This window comes from Lontra canadensis, unplaced genomic scaffold, assembly GCF_010015895.1.
Source record: "Lontra canadensis isolate GAN:19392208 unplaced genomic scaffold, GSC_riverotter_1.0 scaffold24, whole genome shotgun sequence".
NCBI classification, from domain to species: Eukaryota; Metazoa; Chordata; class Mammalia; order Carnivora; family Mustelidae; genus Lontra; species Lontra canadensis.
The window spans coordinates 10,758,696-10,774,421 of NW_022631018.1; positions in this window are offsets into that span (position 1 = coordinate 10,758,696).

The following is a 15,726-nucleotide window of genomic DNA, read 5'->3' on the forward strand; positions in this document are numbered from 1 at the left end:
ATTATTGGAATTCCTGCAGTTTTCAGGAAGAGTCCTTTGTTCACAGGGCAAGATCAGTTGTTGTGGTTTTCTATTGCCACCACTTTTGCTTTTTAATTATAAATTGTTTCTGGTTGATCTTATCATTTTTAAATCAGCTCACTGTAGTCTATTGTACTAGCTACTGTGTTGGTCAACCAGGAGCTTAGACAAGGTCAGTGTCAGTAGAGATGGGTTAGATTGGAGATTTATCTTAGAGGAGTATATAGGATTTGCAGAAGGTATTATTAATCCCACAAAACCTGCTGGTATACTTACATGTTATGATTACCATGGACTCTCTCTTCTATAACTGCAAGGTCTTTTGCTTTATTTAAGCAGGGTATAATTATAAGTGTCTGAAAAACCCCTGTGTACCCAATCCTTTACCTGGATAAGGAACCAGGATATAATTTCAAGAGGCTCAGCTCATGCCATATCCTCTTGTCCTTGCAGAGTGGGACTAGAAAGCCTGACGTTGGCAAGCTCTCCACACTTTATTTCAACCCTGAATTCATTTTTCAAGTGCCTGCTAGGTGCCAGGCAATATGCCAGACACTAGGAATGGAAAGATAAATAAAGCATGGACCTTACAATTTAGTGAGGAGGGGCAACATAAACAAACGATCAAAGACTACATCATATATGTTCTTCATGGTTTTGTGTGAAAACAGTGGAATGAAGATCAGAGTTTGGTTTGGGAGGGGGAAACCAGAGAAAATTTAACAGAAAAAGTCATGCTTAAAGTGAGTCTTGAAACAAAACATTTTCATGGATAAGACCAAAAACAAACAAAAAAGAATACTTGCCATTCAAGAAATTAGTTTCCCCACATTTATCACTAGGAAGTTTTTCATATCTCAGTTAATGAATTTACTTATTTCAAACAATATGTTACCAAGAAAACATTCCATTGCAACAGAATCAACTATCCCACACATTGTGTCAGAATTTGACCTGGAGGTGGATAGTTAAAGAAAAAGCAGAGATTAAATTCAACATATGACTTTCCTCTGGATGTATTTCACAAAGCAGTGCTTATAAAAATACTGTATGTTTTCTTAATGTTCCACTCATATGTGGATTTTATATAAATCTCTAAGTGGTCTTCCCTTTCTGTCTGCCTGAAAGAAGCATCAAGGTGTTGAGGCAGTCCCTATCTTAAAATAAAAGTCCTTATCTAGCTCCTACATGTCAGCAAAGTGTTTTCTCTTATTGGCTTGATGTTTGGGCTCCCACTTGCAAAAACAACCAATCTGAAAAAAATTGAACAACCAATTATTTCTTCAATGTCAGGTGGTATCTATGATTTGAAGAAGCAATATGAGTAGTATGGGATTTTCAGTTACTATCGAACTGAAAATGCTCCAATGTTTTCAGATCCTAAGCTTTGAGTTCTACACCAAAGGATATTGCTTTTAAAAAAATATGAATGTCTGTAGCTGTGTATTAATGTAATCACCACCATAAATTTAACACCTACTATGTAGTAGGCACTATTCATTTGAAGAACTCTTATCTGTGTGACACTCCTCTCTGATCCCCTGAGAATTTGGTCCTAGTGGCTCTTGTCATGTTCAGGAAAAACTTTTTGTATTCTACCATCTCTGGGGGCCTCAATTCTTTTGTAAAAATCACTGGAAATTCAAGCTCTTTTTATTCACTCTATACAAAGCCATTCACACACACACAAAAATTATACCAAATGGATTGGACTGTCACTACCGTAAGATTGCCAAGCACTGTAACAATTTAGTATCTATGGAACTACGAAATCCCATTACCAAGAACGAAAATGGGATTATTAAGAGATATAATGGTGCTTAATATTTCCTATTCATTCATTCAAATAATACCCATTAACTTCCTATAATGTGTGTCTGTTCCAGGTGCTTAGAGAATAGCCGTGAATGAGACAAAGTCTGCCTGCATGAAGCTCACTGTCCGTGGGGAAAACTCATACTAATTAATGTCAATGATGAAAACAAAGCAGGGAAAATGCAACAGAAGAAACACCATGGAATTGCACACACAGAAGTACACAGCTGTTTAGCTAACGAAGAGGGTGACCAACTGGTCCTCATTTACTAGGGACTTTCCAAGTTCTATAGCTGAAAATCCCTTGCCCCAGGAACCCCCTAGGTTCTGGGTAAACCAGGACAGTTGGTCACCCTATAAACCAAATAAGAAATGACGTCTATTTATCAGGCCTATTATGAACAATGCCCATAGCTAAATATTGTGCTAAGGGAGCATGAGCTCTTGGAGGACAAGATGAGGCATCTGTCCAGGAAGAGTGACTTCTCATTGAGGACAATATTTGATGAAAGCTGAGAATAAACTCGAAGGAGCTCCCAGGTGGCATTTGTGTTGAGGTTGAGGAGTTGGGATTTAAGCTGGACCTGGAAGATTGGGCATAATTACTTAAATAAACAGGGAAGTAGGAAAGTAGAGCACTATTCAACTGCTTACTGCGTGTCTCTCAACTCAAAATGCCCAACCTCCATTGGACATTTCCCAGCTCGCCTCCCCTCTCTGTCACTACTCAGTATCACCGTCCACCAGTGCCCAAGGGAGGAATGGTATGAAGGCAGGCAGGGAGGAGCATAGGCAGGTACACGGGAGGTTAGATGTGTTGGCTGGAGAAGCTGATTTCTGGAGGTGTGGTGGGAGAGAATGCTGGAAAAGCTACATTGATTCACACACTTGACACATGCTCAGCACTTACTTTGGACTATTTTCTGGTCTAGGTTATGGGAATAGAAAGGGAAAAAAACACAATACAGGCTTTTTTCTTCAGAGATTCTGGAAAGCGAACCAGAACCAAAACCAAAAACAAACAAAAAAATAAAAATAAAACACAAATTAGCATAAATATTGTGACAGAGGTAAGCATAGAGAAGTGCAGAATATATGGGATTGGGAGCAAGAAAGCTTTCTAGAGTATGAAGTTCTAGATTTGAGAACTGAAGAACTATAAGGTGTTAGTTAGGAAAAGAAACAAAGGGGAACCGTTACAAAAAATGGGAATAGAATATGGAAAGTGCAAAGCCCTGAGAGAAGGGGATGCATCAGGAAGCTGAAGAGAATTTGGTATGAGCCTTATACAGTAGGCAGAAGATGGGGGCAGAGCAGGTCGTGAAGGGCTTTGTATGCAGTTACTGGGGTCTGTTCTCAAATCAGTAGAGATACACTAAAGGGCATTTAAAAGGTGAGTGAAATGATCACATTTGCATTCTAGTAAAATTACATTTTTGGCAGTGTGGAGATGAACTGATTACAGAAGGCAAGGCCAGAGATAGGTAGACCAGTGGGCCAGAAGAGGAATAATGAGAACCTGAAGAAGGCTTCTGAGGTAGAATGGAAAGCTCAGACTTGGGAGATATTATAAATAAAGAAAAGGACATGGTGATCTATTTGGGGGAGGGGGTGGGAAGGTAAGGGACAGAGGAGAAAAGAATGCCTTATGGGTATCTAGATTGAGTGACTCACAGACACTCGTGCCATTTAGTGAGACAAAGAGGGGAGGAATATAATGGACATAATAAGTTGGACTTTGATTTTGAGAGACCTATAGTGAGCAGTTAGTGCCATCTGGAAGGAAAGAGATCTAGCTGAACATAGAGATCTGAGAGTCATCATTAATAATCTTGTTCTGGGCAGAGTATGTAGAATGAGAAGGAAAGAATATGAAAAACACCCCAAGGTACCCATATTTGAGAAAGCTGCAGAGAAAGAAGGTGGCATCTGATGATGGCATATCAACAAGTCTGGACTTGATCCTGAGGTCAGTGGGGAAAATGAAGAATGGTTGAAGAATAGATGTCATGTTGAAAATAGTGTTTTCACCCAGAACACTGGGTGGGGGAAGTGGAAGCCAAAGAGATCGGTTGGAGGTAAGAACAGGTGTCCAGGTGATAAAGACTTGCCTGGTTGGTACTAAGCAATCTGTCAACATCACCTGGGAAGCTTACTCAAACTATACTGAATTTTGAAAAAAATTCCCCCCAAATTTCCAATACAACCCTCCCCCAACCATGTTCTTACCTATCTTCCATTCCCTGATGATCACTGGCTTAGACTAAAAATGGCCTTGGGAATAGATGTGAGAGACATTACAAAAGAAACATTAGAAAGAGTTGATTAAAGGGAGTTGACAAGTCAAAGGGAAGAATTACGAATGATGGCAAAGTTTTGAATTGGGTCGCCAGAGGAACTGGGGACCTTAAACAAAAAGTCCAAAGGCTGAGCCAGTTTTCTTTTGTGGGAAGGGGAAGAAAAGAGTGTCAAGAGGAAGTTAGGAAAGAGGAAACGAAGATGAATCTGCAGCTACATATGTTGAATTAATGGAGTTTTTTCATGTCATCGAGGCTAGAGAGCTGGATCTTTATTTTTTAAAAGAGGTGATGACATGTTGTATATTAATTTAGGAAAAGATGAAGATTAGCCTGGGCTGACATCCTGGAGTAGGCCAGAGCAAAGAAAGAAATTATACAAACAACATGAGCTTCTTTTTCCTCTGTAAGAAAAAAATTTAATGACAGAAATGAATGGGTAAAAGATGTATCACCATCAATTGTCTCTAGATTCCAGTGCCAAATGGTCAGTAGGACTGAACAGGAGAGAACAGGGCCCAGTGCAGCCTCTTGTAACTGCTGTGACAGTGGGCCCAAGATCAGGAACAAGGCTTCTCTCACTATTCACAAATTGGGCTCAATGACCCCCTCTGAACATACTATATGTGCACACACATGCCCTCCCCTACACACACTCACCTGCTCACCTGTGTCCTTAATCCTAACCATCTTTCACAGAAACTGTGACATAATCTCTTCACAGTGCCTTTACGGAGGAAGCAAAAATCTATCGACTGACTGAGGATTTCTTCCCAGTTTCAAGCAAGGCCTATGTAAGATTTCCAGCTTTCCCCACTTCCTGACTGGTTAAGGCCTTTTCTTGCCCTCCATAGCTAAGACTAACTCCCTCACACTGAATTATACTGATTGTATTTCCCAGCTTACTTTGGATCAAGGATATGGAATAGGACTGGAGAATAACCATAACCTGTGGAGGATACAATTCTAGTCCTTGCCCATGTTGGACTCCATATTTCAACATGAATTATTTGAGTATTAATCTTCAAAAGAGAGAAAGTACTACATCAATTCAATTATTTATAGTACTATTTCCTTCTAGATGCTAAGAAGTATATGCCATGTGATAGAAAAATTAAGGTGAGGAAGGCAAAGCTTTTGTTCTCTTGGGATTTACAGTTTTAGGAAGAAGAAAAGTTAAACACACAGAGAGTCACAGTATAAGTTAAGATAAGAAATGTACAAGAAAATTCAATTAGAACTAAAAGAGGGAAGGAAGCATGGGTGGCACAGTCGGTTAAGTGTCCAACCCTTGGTTTGGGCTCAAGTCATGATCTCATGGACAAGGGATCGAGCCCCACATAGGACTCCACACTCAGTGAGGAGTCTACAAGAAGACGATTCTTTCCCTTTGCCCCCCACACTGGCTCTCACACTCTCTCTAAAATAAATAAGTAAATCTTAAAAAAAAAAAAAAAAGAACTAAAGGAGGAAAGATAATATTCTGATAAGGAATAAAGAACAGGTTAGAAGGAGAAACAGGCCATTTAAAATTAACCTTGAAGAATGCATAGAATTTCAATGGGTAGATATGTAGAGGAAAAGTGGAGAACATTCCAGTGGGGTCAGCATGAACAAGGCTGCTAAGATGGGAATATGTGTGGCATATTTGAAGAACAGAAAACAGATTAATTTGGCTGGGGTATAGCAAAGTAACAGGAGATAAAGTGTAACATAGTTTGGGGTCCCATTATAGAAGACTTTGACTGGAAGGGTAAGGAGTTTGTATTTAATTCTTTAGGTAGTGAGAAGCTGTTGAAAGATTTTGGAGTAGGGGAGTAATCGGCCAGACCTGGATATAATATGTTTAATGCCCAGTTGTCAACTCAGAGGAATGAAGGGAGGAGAGGCTGTAAGCAAAGAGAAATATCAGACTTGTTGGGTTTAACATGACTGTGGACTCTCCAAGTGAAGATGCTCATTAACACTTGGAATGTGGGTCGGTGTTCAGGAAAAAGGCATGATTAAGGTCTTCGTAGCCTTAGTTTCTTCATCTAAAAATCAGGAACAAGTATGTTTACTTTGAGAAAGAATGCGGTGAAAAACACCACAGTGCTGATAATGGCATGTGGGGCAGATCTGATGATGGCAGTTGTGGTGGAGTTCACATCAGTAGTTGTTGTACAGTTAGTTCTTCCTTTTAAGCTTCTTTTCTCTCCAAGATTCTGCTATGTGTTCAGGAAATAGAACCAAAGAGCAAACCCTTGCTTCAGCCAGAATTGCTCCTTTTCCAAGATGACCAAGGCTGTATATTGGGTCAAGCAGGTGTATTGTCTCCTTGGTCCCTTAAGGTAATTCTAGGTGACCTCTCAGCCCTTGGTAAATAACGTTCTATTGAGGGTCTCTTTGTTTTGTCTGCTGTATCTAGAGAGAGAAGCTCAGAAAAAACTATAATTCTGGATGGATGAATGAATGAATGAATGAATGAAGCTTAAAAACATGGAAAACAGTATTTATTATTTAAGGATATCTAGAGAGTATATTTGCAGCCAAGAATACTATATCCAGCTAGGCTGTCACTGAAGATAGAAAGAGAAATATTTCCTGTAGGGCTGGTTTAGTGTTTGCAAATTCTTCTAGTTTTTGTTTGTCCTGGAGGCTTTTAATTGAGAGTATATTTATATAGAGTTATATATGTACACACACATGCACCCAAAACTTTATATATATATATATATATATATATATATATATATATATATATATTCCTAAATAATAGGTAACATTTTATATATGAAAAATTCATAGGAATTAAAAACACCAAATTCAGAGATATTGTTACTTCCTAGGAGGAGGGTAGGAAGAGGAATACAATTGGGAGCAGTACACTGAGGGCTTTAAGTGTATCTGTAATATATATATCTATACACACACACATACACATATACACTAGATATTGGATTGGGTGTTTATTACATTATTCTCTACACAGTTTGTGTATAAATAATATATTTATATACATGAAAACTGGACTTTTTAAAAATTTTGGAGTGAAGAAGTAGGGTCTCTCTATGTTAGAAATGGTGAGTTTGAGCTGGTATGTGGACACTTACAAAAGAAGAAACCTAGATAAGGAGGTAATCCTTTGCAACTTGCATTTGAACCAGCCTGCAAATAAACTGCCAACCCTTAACAAAGAAAGAAAAGAAAAGGAAAAGGAAATGCAATTCTTTATATCCCTGGGTAGAAAGGAAGTAGACTTTCCCTAACAATGCTTACAAAATTCCTCAAAAAGATCAAACTTATCTGCAGGTAACTTAACTGCCCAGACACTCAACCTTGTAGCAATACCATGTCCAATATCCAATAAAAAATTACTAGACATGCAAATATGCAGGAAACTGTGGTTCATAAACAAGAAAAAAAAACCCAATAGAAACAGATCCAGAAGTGATGGAGATTATGCAATTAGGTGGCAAGAACTATAAAAGAGTTATTATAAATATGCTCAGGAATTTAAAGAAAAACATGAAAATAATGAGGAGTGAAATGGAAACTATAAAAAGGAATCTAGTGGAACTTCTAGAGTTGAAAAGTACAATATCTGAAATGAAAAATCCATTAACTGGGCTTAACAGCAGCTTAAATCATGCCAAAGAAAGTATCAGTGGACTTGAAAATATAGCAACAGAAACTATTCACACTACAGAAAAGAAGAGGGCCAGGAGGGAAATAGGAATGGACCCTTGATGAGATATTAGAAAATCATCAAAAATAGTGTAATTGAGGGGCGCCTGGGTGGCTCAGTGGGTTAAAGCCTCTGCCTTCGGCTCAGGTCATGATCCCGGGGTCCTGGGATTGAGCCCCGCATCAGGGAGCCTGCTTCCTCCTTTCTCTCTGCCTGCCTCTCTGCCTACTTGTGATCTTTTTAAAGTCTTTAAAAAAAAAAAATAGTGTAATTGAAATCCCAAAGAAGGGTGAGGAGAGCAAGAAGTAGTATTTGAAGAAATAGCAGCAGAACATTTTCCAAATTTGGTAAAACCCATAAACCCATCAATTTAAGAACTCCAACAAATCCCAACTAGGATAAAAATCAATATAGGTAGAAATTTTACTCTGAATTTTTCAACAATGGAGTGATTTTCTGAATGGACCAAATTAAAGGTGCTCGTTCAGGGAGGTGAGGGAAAGATCTGTAAACTGGAGGTAACTGTACAACTTATGATGTGGGAAAGTAGAAACCAGACTAGAAGATACAAACACAGAAGGATAATAAAGAGGTGGGCAATCTGGAGAAACCAAATATGGGCAGCGCCAACACATTGCAGAGCCAGGAGAAAAACTCAGGAGAACAAAGGAGGGTGGAATGGGATCTCTAGGTTTCCTCCCTTTTTCTTTTCTTTTCTTTTCTTTTTTCTTTTCTTTTCTTTTCTTTTCTTTTTTCTTTTCTTTTCTTTTCCTTCCTATCTTCCTACCTTCCTTCCTTCCTTCCTTTCTTTCTTTTGGTCTCCTTGTCACTATACTTTATTTCTGGACCGTAGTTATCTTAGAACTAGATTTGAAGCTCCATTCTTTTCCCTATCCAGTCTATCCTGCAGTTCACTGCAGGGTAGCCTTCTTAACCAAAGGAATTATATCATTCCTCTGCCAGACATCTTTAGAAAAAGTGGTACCTTCAGTAGTTCTTGTCTAAGACTGCCACAGGGATAGGTCATTGTCCCCCTTCAATTAAACAGATACGATTTGGCCCTCAGTTTTCCAAAGTTCCTGTCTTTAGGGCTTCACTTTGTTCTCTACTTTGTCTTGGTTTTATTGAGCCAAAGTCTCTGTGAGTTTATAGACTATAACTATTAGAAGTGCTTTATGCTTCATTTCTCTTCTTTTCCTTCTAAGTGGACCCATACCTGTCCTTTTAGCCTCTTCCATGCCTGGAGTTGTTCAAGACGTATGTTGACACTCTTAATCCCAGTTTGTAGGCCTTGACACTGGGAGGACACCAGGATATCTCTCTGGAGCCAGAGATCCTGGCAAGGAGGGGTTGAAAAAGGCATACTGGACTTAGAATCAGGGTTTGAATTATAGCTCCGATTGTGCTAAGAGAGAGTCAAGACTATGTTGTCCAATATGGTAGCCACTAGCCACAAGTGGCTCTTGAACTCAGTGTGACTGAGGAACTGAATTTAAATTTTAATTTACTTTAATTTTAATCCAAAACCTGAAACACTCCAAATCATTTTACCATTAAACACATTATGGAAAATATTGTTATATTGTTGTGTCTGTGTCAGGTGTGTGCATACATATAAAGACACCTCTGATCTAACTGATATCAGTGGATTGAATGGTTTGAATGAATTTTTTTTACATACCAGTGTACTATTATAATATGTTTTTCGAATATTTTATGCAGACAATGCAAGTTATGGTGATCCCTGTATAAATCATAATTGGTAATAAAATTGAAATACTTAATTTTAATTATAATAAATTATGTTTCTAGTTTAAACAAATAAGTACGGAAAATTTTTAGTACTTAAAGCACAGGCATACTACTGATGCAGAATTGAATAGAGATGCAAGAGTTAGTAGGTACTCTAAATCAGGAAAGACAAAAGAAACCGGAAGAAGGCATGTAGTAAATTTCCAAAATTAACAGCAATTGCAATTTGCTGCAGCAAAGCAAAATGAAAAAGCTGTTTGTTTGTAAAGATAATAAAGTGGACAATATTAGGAGATAGTTTCAGCCAACACATAGTGAATTTGCTAAGAAGTTTCCTTTTTTTTTTTTTAAGATTTTATTTATTTAATTGAAAGACAAGAGATCACAAGTAGGCAGAAAGGCAGGAGGGAAATAGGAATAGATCCCAACTAGAGAGAGGAAGGGAAGCAGGCTCCAGGCTGAGCAGAGAGCCCGATGCGGGGCTCGATCCCAGGACCCTGGGAGACCTGAGCCAAAGGCAGAGGCTTTAACCCACTGAGCCACCCAGGCGCCCCAAGAAGTTTCCGTTTAATAGTCAAAAGAGAATCAATATTAGTTGCCTGAAATTAGAATTCAATGTCCAACAGATATTTTTAAAACTACTTTTAGTTAGTTAGAACTTCTAACTTTGGTAGCTATAAGGTGACTTAGATTCTTGCACACAAAAGAAAATCCTTTTTACATGAGGAGATAATAAAAGAAATTATTTCAGTTAAGAAAATTTTGTTAGAAAAGTATGAGGAAAAAGGCTTAAAAAGACACTTTTCAAAAAAATAAAAGCTCATCAATTAATCCTATAAACCACTGCCCACTGGTTATAAAATCTTTCTAACTATATCAAACTCTAATTGATTCAAAGTGTGAAGCATGGCAAGAGCTTTCTTCGGTGTTGGAGAAATCATGCAATTCAAGAGATCCTGTCCTCTTAATACCTGGGATGTGTTTCATCTTAAAAGGCTTTCCAATTTACTTGGGAAAAAGTCTTATTTCGCATCTTAAAAACTGAACATGTTGGTGTAGATGTGGTTGAGTTATTAACATCTGTTAAAGAAAAACTTCATTGAGATATGAAAACATATTTTCTATCTCAGCAAAGGGTCCTCTAACTATGTAAGGTCAAAAGTCTGGATTTACTGAAATGTTAAAATAAGAAACTGATCTTTCTTCTATTGCTTCATTCTTTTTATCTGATAAATATTGGAGACATTTGTGTCCAGTTTTCTGGACAGTGTCATGGATATAGTAGTTAAGATTATTCTTAATGTACAAATGCTATGAATTATCAACTTGTGGAATTGTAGAAATAGAAAATGAATGTAATGATCTTGTTCTTTTCCAAAGCCCATTGGTTGAGTAGGGGAGGACTTTTACAAAGATTTATCATACTCTTAACTCAAATTGAAGATTTTCTTGAAATGAAAGGAATACCTGCTAAAAATTCAATAGTCAAAGACAAAAAGATAGTAGCGTGATTTATATTTCATTTCTGAATATCACGTTGCATTTGAATGAGCTAAATTTGAAGGAAATTTCCTTCTTTCCAAGGAAGGAAAATGTATTTGCTAGAATGTACAAGAATTTATGATGAAATGGAAATTTTTCATAATAGTAATAACAATTTAACCCATTTTTCTAACATGAATGAATATACAGAAGGTTTTCATTGTAAGCAAGAGGATTATGTAAATTAGTTGTAAAAACTAAAGTATTGTGAACCTTTCACTGATATTGATGAATTTATAGTTACTCTTAATTTATGCACTACTCCTTTGATTTCAGTGTTAATACAACTGAGTTGACACAGAGTTAGTGAATTATTTAACATGGACAATTTTGAAACACAGAATTTGCTTCAAAGCCAGATCATTTCTTCTAAAATACAGGAACCAGTTTTGACAATATGGGTGCAAATATTAAAAAATGATTTTTGGAACTTGACTCAGTTATCAGAAAACTTTTAAGTTTGTTTGGAAAAACTTGGTGATGTCAGCCTACTTTTTCAGCTATAAGTTATGTGAAATACAAATACAGATCAAACATTTCTGATGCAAATTTAGCATTTGAACTGAAATGTGCTCTGAATTGAAAAATACATGCTAGATTTAGGGATTTCACATAAAAATGTGAAACATATAATTAACTGCTATTGATCACACTGTTGAAACACTAATATTTTAGAGGTATTTGGTTAAATATATGCATTATTAAACTTAATTTTACCTCTTTCTTTTTACCTTTTTGCGTGACTACGAGAACATTTAAACTTATGCATATGGCTCACATCTGTGGTGTGCATTGTATGTAATTTTTTACTTTCCAGTTTTATTGAGATAAAGTTCATGAACAACTTTGGGTCATATTTTTAAATTTTTTATTTAAAGATTTTTTTATTTGACAGAGAGAGATCACAAGTAGGCAGAGAGGCAGGCAGAGAGAGAGGAAGGGAAGCAGGCTCCCCACTGAGCAGAGAGCCCGATGCGGGGCTCGATCCAGGACCCTGAGATCATGACCTGAGCCGAAGGCAGAGGCTTTAACCCATTGAGCCCCCCAGGCGCCCCTAGATCATTATATTTTTATGGGCATCTCTGCATTAGAGTAGAGGCTTCACAACCTGCGCTCTGAAACCAGGCAGCCTGAATTTCAGTCTAGTCGCTGGCAATACTGGTTGTGTACCTTGGGCAAGTTGTCTAACAGCTCTACACTTTGTTTTTTTCCATCTAAAATGAGGATAATGGGCTGTCTGGGTGGCTCAGTCAGTTAAGCCTCTGCCTTCAGCTCAGGTATGATCCCAGAGTCCTGGGATTGAGTCCCACATCGGGCTCCCTGCTGATCGGGGGAGCCTGCTTCTCCCTCTGCCTCTGCTGCTCCCTCCACCTGTGCGCTTGAGTACTCTCTCTCTCTCAAACAAATAAATAAAATCTTACCAAAAATGAGGATAATAAGAGTTCCTACCTCGTGGGGGTGGTTACAAGAATACTTAAACTGTGTCTGGCCCATGTGGAATAGCAGCTGCTGTTGTCATTATGATTATCTATTAACTCTGTGACCTTGAAAGTTCCTTAGCTATATCTAAAATAGTGACCACAGGATCTGCATCACAACATATCTTCCTGAACTAATGAGATAACATATGCAAAATTGCTTGACAGGAGGTAGGTGACCACCGAGTGCTTGCTGGAATCTTCTAGATCTTAGCTGGCATTCAGAAGGCTCTGTAATCTGGCTCAGCTCACCATTCTTAAATTCAATAGTGGGTGTGAAAGCAGGTGCAAACCATCAGGTGCCCTTGAGTTGTTAAACATTATTTTTATTGGGGTGTCTGGGTGGCTTAGTTGGTTAAGCCTCTGCCTTCAGCTCAGGTCATGATCCCAGAGTCCTAGGATCAAGCCCCACGTTGGGCTCCCTGCTCAGTGAGAAGCCTGCTTCTCCCACTCCCCTTGCTTGTGATCTCTAGCAAATAAATAAATAAAATCTTTTAAAAAAATAAAAAATAAAACATTATTTTTATTATACTTTACCATGAAACTCCTTTTGTGAGTATTTGTTCCCTAAATTAGCCTTTCTTGGGGCCTCCTTAATTCTGCCCTTTATCATCTAGACTAAAGGCCTGTTCCTCCATGAGGCCCTTAATGTGGACTCCAGTCCCATTATGATCTCTCTCTCCTCTAAATTCCTGAAATATTTCCCACCCATTGTGTACATTTGGCATTTAATCATATCCTACCTTGTATTGTTGTTTAATCATGGGTATGTCTCTCTGATCAGGTTAGAGTGTATGTTTTATAATTTGTGAATTCCTCCAATAGCACATGATAATTTTTCAAGAAATATTTGGTCAATGAGTGGGAACAATTGGAAAAATTATGGGGAATAAAGAGTTCTGACGGGAGAGAGATCCCCGTATCCTGTACAAAGAGTACAATGAAGAGAGGAAGTTTAAAGCAAAACTTTGAGATAAGCATGAAAGAGCCAGACAGAGCTGATATGGGAAGTGAGAAGGGCAGAGGGGGTAGGACACAGCAAAGGTCAGGGAGCAAAGTGGACCTCCACCCTGAAGGACAGTCCTAGAACTCAGAACACAGCTTCTTCTTCCCACAGTCCCTCGGAAAGCTATTTCTAACCACATCCAAATTTAGAAAGTGATACAAGGTCTCATCCCAATCAGTTCTCTTGCCGATTTAGATGGTTTATTCCCAGAGCTTCCTTCCTCTTGCTGTGGGACCGTTCCCCACAGCCGGGTATTTAAGATGTTTGGAAATCCTTCCCTCTGCATGAGTTTTGCTGACCACCTGAAAGTGAATGAGTTCACATGCCCTCCTCTCCTATCCTCCGCACTCACAATTCCCCTGGGGCACTCTATCAGGAGAAGACACCCTTCTGCCTGGGTCATTGTAGAGTCCAAATACAGTGTCTGTTAGCAGGTGGCCCATAACCACGGGATGAACTAATGTCACATGATTGATTCCTGTTTGGGCCACTGTGGAGGAAAAACACCATTAATGTGGAGAGAAAAAAGCTGTTGTTCAACCATGACTCATGGTTTAACTCCCAACACAAAGTTCAAGTTTATTTTGCATTCTTGTTGCTCCAAGGTGAGGGTGAACTGGAAAGGAGAAAGGGAGGCAGCATGGTGGGAGTCAGAAAAGGTATGATTCAGGCCTTGACACTAACTTCAGTGTGAGTTTGGGTACCAACTCATTTGGGTTTGTAAGATACAGAGGTGCTGTCCCATGTCAAAATTCTGTTATTCTAGGGTTATACTGTTGTCATTAGGTATGATGCATTAATGACAATCATACCTAGAAGGGGATGGACCCTTCCTGGGAAAAAGGGCCAGTAGTCACTGGACTTGGGGAAGTAGAACATCTCAGACCTGGCTACCAGGCTCAGGGACTCATGACTAACAGAGGCCAGCTCACAGGAGGAGGCACCAAACTGTCTTCATCACTTCTTCATGCTTTCTCCATCCACCCAGATACAACCAGTCTCTTTCCCTCTCTTTCTTTCTAACTATTCCCAGCCCCCAAGCTGAAATCTGATTACATAATTAAGCACTCAGTAAGTGTTCTCCAATGCTGATTTTTAATGAAGTTGGCCAATTCTGCTTCCTGTTTTGAAAGACACAAACCCATTTAAAAAGCTAGTCTGTGCCCCCAATACCCACTGCTTCTTAGAAACCAAATAGGCATTTTAACCATCGGTTTAGAGTAAAAATAATCATATGTAAATAGGTTAAAGTTCTCACAAAAGAGACGGTAGCTGTTAAAAACAGAAAAGCTGGTAGCAGGATAGCATTGTGATGGAAAAAAAAAAAAACTAGTACTGGTCTGTCTGTCTCTCTCACTCTCTAGTCTATCCTTCCTATTCTTAGATTATTCTAGGTTAATGCCAAAAAGATCATGGATATGGTGACTCTTAGAGCCTGCTTTTTTCATGGGATTTTGGAGTGGCACATAAGAGATAACTGTAAGAACTTTGAAGGCAATTTCCCAACAAATCACTTCTCAGTCTCCTGAGTACCTTTGGAGACCACCTTGGGATGAATTCTAGAAATTCATGTAGAGGCCTTCAAGCTCTACATCAAGCCCACTCATGTTCCTTGGTGGAAGTAGAATCAGGCTGCCCTTCCCAGTCTTCTCGGTGTGCACACTGAAGAGTACACAAGGAAAAGAGAGAGAAAGGTTGTAAGAGTAAGGGTGTTGGGAAAAATGGTGGACATTTGCGAGGGTGTTGTAGTTATTCTCCATAAGCTCTTCTGTTTTCTCACCCTAGATCCGTGACTACCAACCACTGAAGGATTAAACTCTAACACTATTACTTCCCTACTTAAAATCTTTCATCCCCAGGTCATTCACCGTTGTATCCTTGACTTGCCAGTTCAAAGTCCGTCCTGCCTGTGTCTTTAAACTAATTTCTCAACACTCCCTGCCCCACCCTGTGTGTTCTCTCCTTTCAATGCTTCTGCCATGCTGAATTCCCTCTCAGGATGCTCTTTCCCACCTCCTTTGCCTTCCGTCTAATGCTTGTTCTTAAAGAGAAGTCAGGTGTCCCCATTCTGGATACCCCCTTGAGCTTGGTCTTCCTCCTCTGTTAGCTCTGAGCACCCAGGGAAATCTCCATCATGGTCTTCATTAC